General features: G+C 52.6%; 1 long non-coding RNA gene across 2 annotated transcripts; it reads left to right on the forward strand.

Annotated features, from left to right (window-relative positions):
- Nucleotides 1-406: 406 nt before the first annotated feature.
- Nucleotides 407-14,505, forward strand: LOC310897922. 2 transcript variants are annotated; one of them, XR_014582793.1, is made up of 4 exons: nt 407-910; nt 2,160-5,597; nt 9,078-9,285; nt 9,766-14,505. It is a non-coding gene; the product is annotated as an uncharacterized lncRNA (long non-coding RNA). The 2 variants fall into 2 exon arrangements; XR_014582792.1 differs by having other exon boundaries at nt 2,160-9,285.
- The last annotated feature ends 2,138 nt before the right edge of the window (nt 14,506-16,643 follow it).

The following is a 16,643-nucleotide window of genomic DNA, read 5'->3' on the forward strand; positions in this document are numbered from 1 at the left end:
CGTGCAGGGGCGCTGAGCTCTGCCCTGCGTCCCCAGCCCCACAAAGCGGGTGCCGCCGGTGTGGGATCTTTCCCATCAGATGAGCACCGGGGCGAGGCCAAGGCCCATCGGTGGGTTCTCTCCCCGGCAGGACCATCCTCCCTACAGCTCTGGTAGGACTTGAAAGCGGCCTGCCCTGCAAACCGTGGCCCCGCTATCGTTTGCACTGAAGTCCAAAAGCGTGAAGAAGATGAGTCCTCTTGTTCTTGTTTCTTTTTTTCCGGGCAGTCAATAGCTAACCTCCGGGATCCGGCTGCTTACGAGGCACGGAGAGAGTTTCTAAAAGACGGCGATAAAGAGTACGTGGGTGCCGGGGGAGGAGGAAGGCGGGGAGGGGGAGAGGAGGGATACGTATGTCACAGCTTACCTCAGAGCCAGAATTAGAAGCTGGGTTAAAAAAAATAAAATCACAGCAGGAAATAATGTGTGGCTTAAAATAGCAACATCAAATGGGAGCGAGAATGGGGAGTGGGTGGCATTTGAGGTTGCTGCTCTGTTCCTCCCTCAATGGCAGGGTGATTAATATGTCTACGCTCCTTGTGTTTATGTAACAAAGGGCACCAAAGGCCAAAGCTGTATTTTCACTAACACTGCAGGGGAGTCTGTGAATCTTTTCTTCCACCCATAGCATTAAGTGGGAGGATCTGCATTTGCACTTCCTGCCCCAGAAACAAACAGAAAAAAAAATTATCCACGCCGCACCAGTGCACACGCAGTTACGTTTCCGTGGCTTGGCAGGGTGGAACAGAGACCCTGCAAGGCTTTGAAGGTTCGTCCGCCTTTCATTGCTCCCCACAGCAAAAGCCCGTTCCCGGCACACCTGTAACCGTGGCCGGCTCGTCTCTGGCTGGAGGCTGCGCTGTAATAGCAGGTAAGGTAGCACTGCGTGTTACTACACATTTCCGTGCTCGCTCTGTGCATTCGTAATGAATCATAGATCTCTGAGATGGGTCATGCAGTCTGCCTCCTTGCCAGCACAGGACCGTTCCCAGCCACGTACTTAATCCCTCACGTTTCTCTTGGGAGACCGTGATTGAGACTGATCAGTCTTTCTTTCTCCCTACGTACCGTGTGTCCTGAGAACCGCAATGAAGACTGGAAAGCACTCGCAGTTTTGGTCAGGAAGAAATATTTCTTTTGGGTGCATCAGGAAACAGTCAGCCCCCCACATCACTGGTAACCCCAAAAAAGCAGAGCCAGGTGAGGCATGGCACTTGTTTTTTAGGCTGCTGTGATCTCCTCTGGACTCATAAGCAGAACAACCCTGCTCTGCGCTTGCAGAGAAAGGTGGGAGAGTGTGCAATGAGCCCCCGGGGTGCAGGAGGCTCGCCCCTCGGTGGGACACACTCGGTACCTCCAACTCATCGGAAAGGCAGCGCGGGGCTGCAGCTCAGCCCTCTGCGTGCCCGGTCCCCGCAGAGCACAAAGCCGAGAGCGGGGCCTCCCTTCGCCTGCGAGCAAAACGCACCAGCCCGCAGCCCTGCGCAGGCACTCCTGCCAAAATACCCGCTTAGAGGCGCATAGCACAAGGGTAGATCCGTCGTGTGCTAAAAACCTGCTGCCCAGACCTGATTCTCTGGCACTCCGACATCAGCGAGTGTCTCTGACATCGGCCGGGACGTGCTGCTGTCGGAGGAAGGGGAATCAGGCCCGGCTCTGATGCACATCTTCCCACAGGCAGGCAGGGCAGCACGCTTTGTTTAAACACGGCCTGCTGGTGGCTGCAGACAGGGATCACTCCCAGCGACTCAATCAACATGCATAATATCCTGCGAGTTAGCTCCAGCCGTGGTAAATATCTCCACCATGCTTTCCCTCCAAGCAAATATAGTACCTGCATGGAAGAAATTCCTCAAGACGTTTCCTGTCTGGAGCCGAAGCCTGCCAGGGACCGAATTTCCTGTGAGGCTAGAGCTGGGAATGCAAAGCAAAGAAGCTAACAAGAAAACGCGATGATACACATTTGGACCTGCTCTACAAAGATCCTCTTCAGCAAACATGTTTCCCCCCCTGTTTAAATAAAAAGAAAGCGGCCGGATTTGCAAATAACGGCGGGGCTATTTTTCATTAGTAATTCTTATTTTTACCTCACTGCTTCTCTTTCTGCCTGTTTTTTCCAGCTGCGATTCTGTGACTTACACATCCTGAAAATGAAAGGGGTTGTTTTTGCCAACAGCAAAGTGCTATGCGTCCTTTCAACCATCTGGAAATAGATTTTTTATTCTTCCCCTCTCCCAGCCACACACGCACGTGCACACACACAACCGAGCCTTTGTCTCTCGGAAATCATTTCCCGCACCAGAGCTGACGGTCACGAAAAGAATTCAGTCCACAAGTTCCACAGGCATTACAGGGCCGAGGCAGAACAAACAGGGGGACTTCCCGGGCACTTGTTCTTATCCAAACTGCCACCTCACGAGCAAGAGAGGAATGCAGCGGAGCATGCGGGTCGGTGGCTGGAGATCAGGAGAGGTAAAGACTCCCGAGTCGTTTGGTTTGGTTTGGTGTTGTCCTGGCTCTGCCACAAATCTCCTTTGTCACTAAAAGCAAGTTGCCTACTCGCTCAGTGCCTCAGCTCCCCCGGCTGTAAATAGGGATGTGGATCCTGCCTAACCCCGGGAGATGATCAGTGCGTCCATGTCCGTAACGTGAGCTGATGTCCAGAGATGAAAGAAGTAATCTGAAGTGAACATTACCGTGATAGCTCTGTGCTGAGACTAATAGAGTCAAGCAGGACAGTCTGGGAGCCAGAGACAAGACTTGATCATCTCTTGCCCAGAGGCACATGTTAAGTGAGCTGTGTCACCACGCTCTCCAGATGACTGCAGGTCTGCAAGAGGAGACAAAGAAGATCCAGAGCCGTACCGACTGGTACAAACACGCTCACGGTGTCCAGCTGAGAATGAGTAACAGCTGCTTGCTCATCACCCTGATTTCTGTCACTACTAGTGTTTCTGAATGCTGAAGTGTCCCAGCGCTCTGACTCAGGGCTGTGAGTCACAGGCTGCGTGTCTCTACCACATGGAATCACTCACTTGCTCTCTCAGATGAGATTGCAGAAATCACAGATCATCTTGGGTCTCCTGCAGTGGTAAGCCTGAACAATACAGGCAGATATTTACAAACACATTCAGGAAAGATTCATCCTTTCTCCACTGACTGTCTATCAAGGATTCATGTTAGAGATCGCTTTCACACCCACATCAAAAGAACGAGACAAAATGTAGAAGTCTTATTTTCCTTACACAGACATTTAATTCCTATACACCCAAAGCTCTAGGAAATCCGGACTAGACAAGTCGCGGTACAGGTAGCACTCGGCCTGTCGCCTCCCCTGCTTTTACCGGTCCCCTCGCTAGCCCTGAGGTGCCTCCAGCGGGACAACGCGCTCCTTCTTGGCCCCTGATCGCCTCCTCCTTGCCCGTGCTCTCCGGCCTGCCTGGTAAGGAAGCCGCGGTGCAGGAACGCAGCGCTAATCTCAGTGCCAGGCTGCAGCGAGACCCCTGAGAGGACACCAGCTACTCCCGAGGCGCCCTCACAGCGGCGAGACCTGCGTTGACTCCCTCCAACGCAGCAGCTTTCCCTTCCGCAGGCTGCTCCGGCGACCGGCCCCGCGTCCAGATCCCGCATCCAGCCTGCGTACACCCTCTGTTGACACAGGTGCGGCCGGCACGGGCGCCGCTTCCTCGGGAGGTGAGGCGGCGGGGGCTCGCCCCAGCGCCGAGGTGCAAAGCCCTGAGTGATCTCACCGGCGGGGAACCTCCCGCGCTGCCTGCCCCTCCGGCACCGCGCTGACAAGAGGGGGGTTGCTGACGCTCACCAGCCTGCCCCTCCGGTGGCAGCGCGGTTTGTGTTGGCAAAAGCGTGTTTCTGTTGGCACGGGCCCCCTCCCTGCATTGATTAAGTCACGCCTGTTTTGTTTTTTGTAGGGGCAAATCTCTCCGCAGCAAGGCGTTTTGCTGGTGTGAGGATGTGGCAAGGAATCACTCCCGCTGCTTACAGTGCTTACAGTCGGCCCGGATCCTGCTCCCAAACCCAGATAAAAGCCTGCGGCAGCCTCGCCGAGAGCTTTCTGTTTGCCGAGACAGGGCGAGTGCTCTTGTGAGCCTGAACGAATGCAGACAAACTCCGAGAGCCGTAATAGGAAAGCAAACACAATGCTCCGAGCACAGGGACTCCCGGCTGATAGGAAGTGACTTCAGCACGCCAATTCCTCTATTCCCGTAACTCTCTGTGGCCTTGCCAATAATCCTTATCGTCCTTGCTGAGAAAGGAGTGCCTTTGCTAACTGATTACATCCTCTTTTCCTTACTGTGGTCAGCCGGTCGCTGCATGCCAGAAGCAGCTGGCATGATTGATAGATAAGCACATGTCTCCGTGCATTTTCCTCTGTCTGCTGTAACCACATCCAGCTCTGCAGCAGCTCTGCAGCGCAACGACACGGAGCGGTTTGGTCACCGATACTAGTTTTCTAGAAACACTGACCCAGCAAATCTCAACTTCTCTCCAGCCTTCCATGCAGGGTGGTCACAGCCGTCCCTACCACCCGCGACCAGAGCACAGCCCAGCGAGCCCTGCAGACGAGGCAGGGCCGAGAGGTGCAGGGCTCAAAGGGACCCCGAGACACCACCTCCCAGCCACTGCCCTGCGCTGAGGCCGCGCTGGGTCTAACAGCGCGCCGCAAGACTAGCCAAAAAACCTTCCTGAACCAGAGCCTGCCCAGAGCGGGGATGAGTGCAGCTGTTGTGGAATTTCAGCCGGTTTGATCGAAGCTCTGTGCACCCTGCCTGACTTCAGCATTTTTTGTTAGCTTGGAGGTATTCTTCGAATGCAGTGGCACAGTTCAGTGAAGTGATAAAACGCTTCAGGATCACCTCTGCTCCACGCACGTCAGCCTCTTTTAAGCAGCACATCATGACAAGAGGCTTCTCGTGCCAAATTCCTCTTCGCTTTGAGTCACAGGAGTGACATCAGAGAAGGAGTTAGCCCGGCTTGCTAAGTGACTAGAAGGGGGCCAGTCGTATTTGTTTTTTTCTGTACTAGTTCCTGGAATCTGGTTTGCAGACGCAGCCCTTCCCTTGCTGTAAGCTCACGCAGTGAAGTGGGCAGGGATGCACAGACAGCATCTTCCTTGACCTTTCTGGGGCTGAGATGACTTGTTGCTTTTTGAAGACTTCTGAGAAGCTCCCCCCAGCCTCTGTCCCTCCGTCCCCTGTGCTGCATCTGCAGCGTCCAACCACAGTCCCTGCGGAGGGCAGCGTGGCTCGCGCAGTGACGACGCTGTGCTCTTAATTTGTTCCAGCCTGTTTCACGCTGACATTTTAGCACTGACGTCATCAGCTGCTGAAATTTCATTGCTGCTGCTAAGAATAACAGCCCTTCTCGTCCCCCACCTTGCACCAAATAGTTATTTATTAATACAGGAGGGATGCAGGCTTATCTCTTCTGACACAAATCGGGTTCTGGTGGTTAAAAGAAGGAAGAACAAAGCACCGAAGACGCCTGCATGTTCCGTCAGGCTGGGACAAAAGGGGGGAAAAAAAGCATGTTTTTAAAAGGTAAGAGCCCTTCAAAAACCTAATGGGAAAAGTTCAGACTGATTTGCTTTAAGTCTTCCTTACTGGATAGTCTTAGGCGCTATGCATTGCTTTAACAGCCTAGGCTATAGTCCACCCCAGAAGTCACACACAATGCCCTTTCCAAATTCTCCAAGGCTTTGTACCTTGAATATTTACTTACAGTGGTGCAGCGTGGGCACGAAACACTGCCAGATCAGAATTCCCCATTGACTTTGGGGCCTGAACCAAATCCCATTGATTTCCGTGGGAGGATTTCCATTAACTGGAACGGGCATTGAGTCAAACCGAAATTGGCAGTGCTTTGCACCCATTTGGCATAGTGCAGTTGTCTGCATAAGGTGGAGAATTAGGTCCAAAGACACCGAGAAATGCTTTAATTAAGCATTACTGAGGAGAGGGAGAGAGCTTTTCCATCATTAAGCCGATAAACTGAATTTGTTCCATACTTTAAATGGCGAAGGGTCAAGATTTTCAGACGCTTGGTCTGAAGATGAAGCCGGGCGCTTAGAGGGCTTCCAAAAAGACCTGTCCGAAGGAGCTCAGGCAGGTGTGGAGCAGGGGCTGACCCCTGCGGCGGCCACACGAAGCGGGGCAGCAGCTCCCGCGCCACCGGGGGACCTTGTAGGGGCAGCGACTCCTCGGTCCTCCCTTGCGGTCAGGTAACAAAGGCCCAAAAAACCCGACACACAGAGGTCCTGGAAATGTTATTTTCAGGCCGTGCTGGGGAAGTGGGCAGCTGACAGGGCTTCCGTTGCAGAAGCAGACCTGAACCTAGACGGAACAGCATCCGGCCGAGGACAAAACTCTCCAAACGTCTTTGTTACGGCTTCCCCATCAGCCCCGAGGTCTCCGGCATCATTTCCTACGTTGCTGCTGACCCTCCTGGGGCACCCTCCTGCCCTGCCCGATCTTCGGGATCCGCTGGGCTCTTTGCCTCAGCGCGTCCCGGCGGTGAGACCCGGGGGGGCTTTTCAGGAGCCGGCCCTTCCGAGCGATGCTGCGGTTGCTTGGCGGGAGCGTTCCGCCGGGCTGTTAGCTTCCACCTGGCCTCGAGCACTGGGCTGAGCCTTGCTGGAGAGCGCGGGGAGGCTGGTGGCGAGCCGCGAGAGCCAGGCTTCGCTTAGAAGTCCTGGGGGCTGCGGGAGACGAGCGCAGCGCCTCCGCACGGACTGCAAGCCTTCCCTGCGGGATGCTTCGCAGGGGCAGCGTCCCAGCCCCTGCCTGACCTCCCCGCACCCCCAGCTTTATTTCGAGCACCACGGAAACGGCTGCAGGTCAGCCGCCTGCCGCTGGGGGAGCCCAGGGCAGGGCACGGGGCCGTGCGGGACGGGGCCGTGCCCCTGCGGGCCCCCCCCGGGAGCAGCCCCCGGGGGCACCAGGGCCTGCGGCCGCCGCCCCCTCAGGCGCCGCTCGGCCCCGCCCCTTCTGGGAAGCGCCGCTCCCGCCGCGCGGAGCAGCCAATCGGCGGCCGGGTATTTGCATATTGCGCGCGGGCGCTGCCGGGCCGCCGGGAGCTCGCCTGCCCGCTGCGGGAGCCGCGCTGCGGGGCCGGGGCCGGGCGGGCAGCGGCTGGGGCACGGCTCGGCTCGGCTCGGCTCGGCACAGCACGGCCTGGTCCGGCACGGCGGTGCTCGCCCTGACCTGGCGGAAATTAGTGCCCCTGGCTTTATATGTGCCAGCCGTTGCGGTTGCTAGATGCCCGGATGACCCTCAGTGGTCTGGGGTGCAGGCTTCAAACCTGTAGCTGTCTAGCGACAGAGTGGTTCAATTCCACCTTTCGGGCGAGGGGCACAGCAGGAGCCCTTATCCCCTGGGCTGATGGAAGAGCGGAGAACAGCACTTTTCCATCCGGCGGGGGAAACCGTGCCCATGGGGTGCTCTATTCAGACACCTGGGCACAGCAAGTTTTCCCCTTTTACTGCTTTCCCCCAAGCCCTGCACTCTGTCGTTGACCATCCCCTCAGAGAAGACCCGTGCTGGATGGATGAAGTAGCCCAGCTGAAGCAAGCAAAGTCTCCCAAGGGTGCCTGGGTGACAACTCAGTTTTTAATTAGATTCTGCTAAGCAGTTCTCTTTATACGGTGCCACACATCCTACAAGAACAGAAAAGAAGTAAATAACAGAAGCCATTCTCTAGATCCGCTCCATATTGACTGTAACCCATCTCCCGCCCACGCTACAACAAAGATGCTTCACTTCAGCAGCAAGCATGGGTGCTAATAATGTCACCCAGCCCCATGAAAAATAAAGGTTAGCGTGAAGCTAGGAAACATATTCTTCAAGCAGAAGGCATTTATTCTGTGATATCCTATCGCAACAACTCCAACAGATGCTTCGCAGAGCCTCCAGTTAGGATGAGACCCCCAAAGCAACCCCGCCCCAGGGGATGGCGAGGATTCAGAGCGTGTTTCCTCCTCATCCCCCAGTCGCACAGGCAGGACGGGGGCTCGGGCGGAAGAAATGCAACGCTAATCGTCAGCTCTCTGGCATTCCTGGGAGCATTCGGGGCCGAGAAGTGTCATCCGGAGCTAAGTAGGGAAGCACCTCTGAGGACCTAAGCCTGGATGACTGTGCTTCCTTTGCACGAAATGACTCACTCCAGCTGAAAGCCTGGGAGGAGAAGGGAAGGGCGCGAAGGGCCCCGCTGCCACTCCTGCTTGGCTGCGATTGCGTCCAACCTGCCTGGCATCGAGTCAAGCAGGAACGAGTGGCCGTGGTGAACACACTGGCCGGTGATGGGCAATCTGATAAAAATAACTAAATAAAATAAAATAATTAAAAATAAAATAAAATAAAATAAATAATATAAAGCAAAATCGAACAAAATAAAATAAGACAAAGCAAAACAAAACCAACCCAAACCAAATAAAACAACGCCAACCCCCTCTGCATCCCGCATGCCACATGCCCGCTGTCTTTACGGCCTCGCAGGAGATGCGCCCGGCGCAGCTGGGAGCGCCGCGGGCCCCAGATGGCTATCTGCTCCCGGCCGCCGGCCCGCCTCCTCTGCCCGTAACAAACTTTCTGTGAGGAATTTCGCCTCAGAAACTGGTGTCTGCGCTGCAGTTTGGCTGGGGGCTTTTGTTGGCGGGGGGCGGCGGGGGGGGGAGGTTGGAAAGGCCTTGGCCCAGTAGTGGGCAGCTGAAAACATTAAAGTTAGATGCCAGTTACCAAGTAGAACATAATACGGCTCTTTCATGTGGTGTTTATAACTGAACATGCTGTTTTGTGTTGGCCTATTTTTTTTTTTCTTCCAAGAAGTAGTTTTGGATTAAATTATGACAATTACATTCTTATAGTCACCCCCCCCTCCAGCCCCCACCCGCGCCCTGCGTGCACACAGGCACAAATGGGAATTATGTGCTCCGAGTGCGATCTGAACTCCGCAGCCCGGGAGCTGTGCCTGGCATTGAGTTCACTTTTTTTTTTCTTCTTTTTTTTTTCTTTTTTCCCCTCCAGAACAAAAAAAGGCCACATCCATTCCACACTCTTTCATCGCCTTCGGATGAAGTAGGCCGGTCAGACTGCTGGTGTGGGTGACTTGTCCTTGAGGGGAGCTCATGGCGAAAACAGACTTTCAAACACGCAAGAGAGGAGGCCAGGGAGCCCCAGCGGTGAAGGCTGTGGCGTGCCGCACAGGGTTTGTGAAATCCTGTGTGAATACGTGGTATGCAAACCCCCCCCCCCCCCCCGCGCCGAGCTTCTTGCACAAGCCCCGGTTGGCTCACGTACCTGGGCAGGGCTTCAGCTGGTCGGCGATGGAGGAACGTGGCACGACACGCGGCCTGCCCTCGGGGCCGGGCCCCCACATGCGCCCCCAGCACGGCAGAACCAAGAGAGAGCACGGGAGGGAGGTTAACCGGGATGGGGGCACCCCAAGACCCCGCTTTCGCACCTTTTAGCTGACACGGAAGGGGCCGAGGCTGTAGCAAGCAGGGCTCCCTGTGTTTAGCTGCTGGTTTTTTGAACACTCTGGTTTGAGGCGAGCGCCGGCGTGGAGGCCGGCGTAGATGACTTGTGTGTAGCCGGGAGGTTTTTGCAAAATACTATCAATGTCTTGCCTGAGTCTGCTTTGTTTGCAGTCACTCATTAGTCAGCCAAAGCGTTCGGCGTTTGAACCTGAATGTCACTTTCTTCCCTGACAAAGGGCCAAACGAAGAGGAGCCAAAGGCTTTACCGCTGCTTAGAAGGCAAGCCAGGGGTTACTCAGCGCCACGATGCACGAGAGCCTGGCTTCTCAGCAGAATGCAATCTGCCTCCTGTTGTTTTCCCCATGGAGTCACAGAGCGGCGAGGAGGATGTGCTGGTGACAGATGGCTGACGCGACTCGCGAAGCGCATGGGTGACTGGGCTGTGACTCAGCAAGTGTTTGGGCACGGGAGCCCCGCTGCTTGAGCTCTTGCACGGTGACCGTGGACCTGGCCGGGTCTCCTGGAGGGCCGAGCGCGGGACGTCATTTGAAGTCTGTGACCGCCGGCCTCCATGGGAGGGAAGCAGGCACACACAGCCTGTTAGAGCAGAAAGTCAAGCTCCTAATTACTGTTTACATTGGTAATGGATAATGTCTTAGTGCGTATAACTACATGACCTGCCAGTGGTGCTTAGATGTCCTGCTAGCCTTGAGAAAGGAAACCATTCAACATCCTGGCCTAAAGTAATGACAGTCTTGCTTGCAGGGAGTAGCCCTCAGAAAACTTCTTTTTCAGTCAAGTCACTAGAGGGGGACAAAGACCTAATCTGGGTGTGCAACCATGCCCCAGCTCTCCCGTTGCAGCTCTGGGAGACACCTTGGAGAGGCAGAAGCAAAGATGGCCCTGGTCTTCATCAGATCTGAAGGTGCCCAAGTGCAGCAGGACAGCTTTCTGGAGACCGAGGAGACAGCTGGGGGTCAGCAGCACGTTGGGGAAACGAAGCCAATCCTTTCCCACCAGAAGCAGGATGGCAGTTTAGCAGCCTCTATGTCAGCTCTGCCAGCGCTTCTCCCTATTCCGTAGCTGGCTGGGGCTTTTGAAGGCTAAATTTTTCTTCTTGCTCCTCTTTTATGAATGGCAGAGAGCTGAATTCACAGGTCTGGATAGGTGCCAGGTATTATTGTTGTCTCTGTGAGTTAGAGACGTCATGGAAATATTGGAGGACCTGAACTCGAACAGAATGTACCTGTGTGCATCCCACACACACGCAGAGAGCCAGAGTGGCCGTAGTAAGCAGCAAGGCAGTGTTTGCAACTAACATATTGACCTGAAGTGCTTAAAAGCCACTACACACACTCCCCTGGTGAAATGTCGACTGGAATGACTCATACAAATGGATCGTGATACACAGTCCTCAGCCCAGCCAGACTGCGCTTGGAACCAAGGCACTCCCATTTTCTCCCCTCCAGCATACTTGCCTGACCAAATCCAGGACTGAGCCATTTGGCTCTGACTGGAGCTGGTCAGAACATGTTTTTCTTTTCTTCTCTTTTTCCCTCCTTCACCCTTTGGAAAATGTTGACATTTTAGCAAAGGGCTAAAAACCCAAACCCTGAATATTTTCCATTGGAAAATGCTCAGGGAATGGGAGGGGAACAATCCCAAAATTGCCAACAATCAAATCTCTTTTGCTTTTAAGCTTTTTGGGTTTACGAGAGGGGGTCACGTTTGAAGGAAAGCAAACACTTTCTATGAAAATATTTGTTCTCTTCAAACCCATTTTTTCACTAGAAAAGTGTTCCAACTGGCATCCTTTTTACTGAAGTTAGTTTGGACATTCTCTACATCTAATTTTGGAATCGGCCTGAAGAAAAACTAATTCAGAAATGTAAATCTTTTATTGGAATATAAAGCACAAATGACACATACAGCACAACTTTGAGATATATCCCAATGTTCTCTGTGTGTCAACAGTCCTATTTACACAAATATCTCAGTCAAGTTTGGAATCTGGTCTCTGGGATGCCAAGCTCCCAAGGCTTAGTGCTCTGAGCACATTCCTAAAGGGAATCTCTCTTAATAAGATCACATCAAAGGCTGTAAGGGAAGCAACAGGCGCTGAAAGGCATATTACCTGTAACTATCCCTTGAGTAGCTGATAGCACAGAAGCACTTAAAAAGCATTTTGTTCTGATGTCTTCAGCTAATTTAAATTTCTGTCTGAATTGTAATGTAGGCCTGAAACATCTGTTTCATCTTGTCTTTGTGTATTATTCTGCTTTGCTGTAAGTTAAAAATAAAAAAGGAAAGGGACAATGTTAGCATAACAGAACACACATTTGGAGGAAAGGAATTATGCCCTAAACTTTTACTAAATGTGGCTAATAACAGGTTAGAGTTTTAAAATGGAAAGATCTTAAAACAAGTATACACTGGTCATAAATAAATTTGGGCTGCAAAGTAGCAGAAGCCTTCAAAACAGCAGCAGAGTGAAGTTCAGAATAACCTCCTAAGAGGAACAACGGGAATAAAAAACTGAAGACAGATCTCAATCAGTTGTAGGATATCATGACAGCAGAAGAGGAGATTCAGCGTCCCATGGGTCCATTCTCATTTTTTGTGCCCCTTCCCCCATTTTTTTTTCACACTAAAGCTTCTCAGTTACTCTTTACGTTTGCTCCATTATGGTTTAGAGTTGGAAGTGCTGGACTTTGTTCTGACTTCATTCTGCTCTCTATCACTTGTCACTTCCAGGTTTTCCTGAACTAGTCACTGCTGTTTGAATTAGGTCACCGCAGAAGAAGGGGTATGTTTGACTTCACCAAATCCCTGTTTGTTATTTTCTTTTCAGTCTGGGAACATCTCCCTGTCATCGTTAAATCTTATAAAGCAGTGGGTATAAAAACATAATGATGCAAAATCTCAGTTTTGTACCTCATCTTTGTCAGCTGGGGACAACTAAATTGTATGTTGATAAAAGGAAGAGGCTGCGAATGTCTCTTACACCTTAGTGGCAAGGAGGAACACAGGGTTCCTAAAGCCCTGCACTGGTTACGTCTGTCCTCTATAATATTTTTTCAACATAACCAAGCAATTTTTCATTTACAGACCTCTACTCTTGAGTTAATAAAGTCAAAATATCAAGAGCTTCAGTCCCTGAGCTTGGAAACACAACTGCATGGAGGAAGCCACAGCAGAAACATGAGAAATAGCCATCCAGAGATGCAGAGCTGTAACTACCCGTGGAAATGTCACTGTGTGAAACGTAACTACTGGGAGACCAAACAGATTAAGCCAGGGCTTGTGACTGTTGACATTCATGGAAGCATATTCCACAAATCCAGCTTCCCCCCCAAATCAGATTCTAGCTTCCTTCCAATAATCTGAAGAGGCAGAGCAGTCTGTTCATATAACCTTCAGACCAGGCTGGCAGAGGGACTGAGTCCCTCAGTGAAAACCGAAGAGCAGCCCTTCTGGGCCAGAGCAGCGGTCCCCCAGCCCAGCAGTCTGCTCCCAGCTGGGGAGGAGAGGCTGTCCAGGAACAGCGCACAGCCCTGGGCTCTTCCCTCTCTCTTCCCCTTGCATTTCCTCGGCATTCACCTTTGTTGGGGTGGGATGCTAGATTGTACATCCCACCTATTCCCTTTAGCGTCCATTTAGAGATCTGCTGTCTGGGAATTCGTCTATTCCCATTTGGAGCCTGCTGATAGTGTTTGCTTCTGGAACCTGCTGGGCCAGCAGCTGCCAGAAGTTCCCTGCCTAATGTCATGTAACTTCTTTATTCTGTTTTAAACCTGTGTGCTATTGGTTTCAGTGAGAGCTCCCTGTTCTTCTGTTGAGGGATTTGGCTACTAACAGGTCTGCATTCACCTCAGCCACCCTAATTCTGCGAACCTCGTCATTAACCATCAGAAAAATAGCTAAGGATTGCAATACTGGGTTGCTCAGATCACTCTGTTCCTGTCGCCCGCTGACCTTCCCAGAGCAGTTTTATGCCTGCAGCACTCTGGCTGTTACCAAACTCAGATGGGGAAAAAAAAAAAAGACAGCAAAGCCAATGGAGTGCAACTTCCTTCCAGCGCTGTATTCCCTGTGCAGCTGCCCATCAGCGATGCAATGGGTCCATTTTGTGGTTAGGAGTTGGATGCTGATGGCCCCATCCTTCCCTTGGGGATCTGCAGTTCCCTGCCCAGCAGGGGGCTGCAAAGCAGCGAGCAGGATTTCGGGGAGGGTAGGCTGGCAGCCCCGGCGGGGGTGTCAGGGGCATCTTCCAAAGTGGCTTTAATTAATGAGCACATGTGCAGCGAGGAGAGTTACAGCATCCCACTCAAATTGTTGACTTGGAGCGCTTCTGGAGACAGCCGTACTCTGCTCATTAGGAAAGAGCTTTTTTGCAATGCCCTTGGATTGGACGGCTCTTGGATTGCACCACGAGATCAAGTCCCCGTACGGGCTGCCTGCCTTTCGGCTGCCAGCTCCAAGAGGGTTGTTTTTCTTGTCTCCTCATTCTCAAGGAGTGCTCAGCCAGATGGCCTGTTTTCGAATGCACTGTGCGTTGGTTGGATGTGTGTTTGGAGAGTCTGCCAGCTTCACGAGAAGGAAGAAAGAGCAAAAGAAAGGGAAAAAAGCACCATTTGGTATCTATCTCTGGGACCCAGCCAGAGTTGAGGCTCTGTTTGAAGAAGGGGGGAGTCTTAAGAGAGAAACTCTAGACAAAATTGAAAGCTGGAAAAACTTTCAAGCTTGACAGACTGGGAGACTGAAGTTCTGCACAACACCCATCCACTACCTGGCTCACTCGCAAACGTGTCGCAGATTCCCTCAAGAGCCGTAGTAAGAGCAAGCAGCAGGCATCTCTCGCCGCCCTCCCAGCGTAGCTCACCTGCGGGCTGAGATGCAGAGAGGTGACCAGCCAGCCCGTCCTCTGAGGATCGCTGGTGCCGCCTGTGGCCTCTGGGATTTTGCTCTCAGTTCACCAAAACCTGAAATGACAACATTACACCCAGCTACATCAGCCCAGGCAGTGGAGCCGCAGTGGAGTACGACAAAACAGACAGCACCGGGGCCCAGCTCTCCAAGGAAGTAGCCTGAATTTTACTACAGGGCAACGCCATTTTCTTACACCCCGTTATGTTAGCTTCCCAGAACTACCTTCTGGTGATTTGGGGAAGCAAACAAACAGAGGCCAAACCAGAGCACCAGCTTTTTCCACCACTCGTTGGCAAATAATTTGAACCTGACGAGAAAAGTCTGGTGGTGACGGGGAGGGGAAAGCTTTAAAGTTTGGGTGGATGGAGCTTGGCTTTCTTTACTTAACTAGATGTCGTGTTGTGGTAACAACACATTGTTCCAAGCAGCAGGAGGAGATCTTGTTAATCTGAGCCGGAGAAAGCCATGTTTGTAACCATCCCCGCTGGCTGACATGCCACGCTGTGCCTTACAAGCAAACTCGCCTGCTCGCTTGCTGAAACTGTGGCACAAAGAAGATGCTTGCAGGAGTGTGCGTAGCTGTGCGGGCGTGTGGTAAGAGCAAACCCCACGTCTGTGCTGATTGCATCAAATTATTTTCACTGAAACGATCAGAAATCGCGGGCCATCAGGGCAATGTCTCCATGGCAACACAGCCTGGGCTGTGGGCAGCCGACACTTCGGATAGCGGGGGCAAAGGGGCTGCTCTCGCTCCTCCTGCCCTTGGCCACTCAGCCCGGGCAAAACCCCAAACCCGCCGGTATCTGCAGCGTGTCGTCAGCACCTGTAGCTCCCCGGGGCTTCCTGGCTGTCACCGCACCTCGTCCAAGAGGCACACCGTGTTCGCCTGACAGCGGTGGCCAGGTCAGCGGCTGTGGTCCCCAGTGTGCGGAGAGCAGGACCCTTCCCCACACGCAGGCTGTTTGCAAAGTAGCGTCTTTGACTCTGTCCTGGAAGGGACTGGGGATCAGCCAGTTCTAGAGAGGGTAGGCAGGCTGCACGACGAGATCCCCTCTGACCCCAACAGGACCCAGTTTTGGTAAATAACCCTGGCATAAAAAACATATCGCAGTACCTACATTGCAACTCAGGTTGTTACAAGAGATCTGATTCTCTGACAGAAAATAAGATGGGAAAATCCAACAGTAAGTTCAGCCATTCGCTGCAGGACTCTAAAGGCCTCATTAAGGCCTTCAGGTGACTGCCTGATTGTCACCGAGTGCTGTGGCATGGAATTGGTAAGGGAAGGATTTCAGTCTTTAACTGCACAGAAATTCAGGGCCTTGGGGGTCATAACATGGCTTTGCCACGTCCCCGTGGACAGCCTTAGGCTGATTCTGCACCTCTTGGCAAATGGAAATAATACTTACCATGACATTCATGAGAGTACTGTTAGAGGGAGGCAGCTGCATGTTTACATAGGTCCTTGGTGCACTTTGGGTGGAAGAGCAGCTAGAAACAACATCCAGCCATCCGCTCACCCACGCTGCACCGGCTGTGTCAGATGCCAGTACCAACCTCTGCATTTTTCCCATATGGTAATTTTCACGTGCTCTATTTCATCACCGCAGTGCTGCCTGACTCCTGGACAATGCATCCGCAGCACGTTGCCCAACACGGGTCCTCAGGCACAAGCTGACAGGCCAGTCTGAAACAAACAACTTCCTCCAAGTTATGTGGCTGGGTGTCACTGCATACCTGTCATTGTCCAAGGAGGGAAAGCTCGACAAATTGCCCAAACATGGGATTTTGGAGTTTTTTGTAGACTTAAGAGGGGGGAGGCCTGTCCTCTAGCACCAGGCCTGGCTGCTCTGCCACCAGCCTTTGTGTATAGCTGTATTGAGCCTGGATGGGAGATCTCTGACAGGTGAGGGATGAGAGGCTCAGACAGTCTCCTCTGTCCAGCTCGTGACAGTCTGAAACACACCTCAGCGTGCCATGGGTCTGTGATGGTACCGTGTTTTCCATTACAAACTACAGTCTTGAGTGTGACCACACCAGAGCTGAGGAGCAGCCACTGAGATAACAGGGAGGATAGCTCCAATTTCACTGTAGAGCAGATCCATCATGCACCATCCTCCTTGAACGGCTTAGGGCTTTAAGAAAGAGTGAACTCTTTCTCCCCCAAATGGCCAACCTCCTCCTT

Source organism: Anser anser (genome assembly GCF_964211835.1).
Source record: "Anser anser genome assembly, chromosome: 3".
Classification (NCBI taxonomy): Eukaryota; Metazoa; Chordata; class Aves; order Anseriformes; family Anatidae; genus Anser; species Anser anser.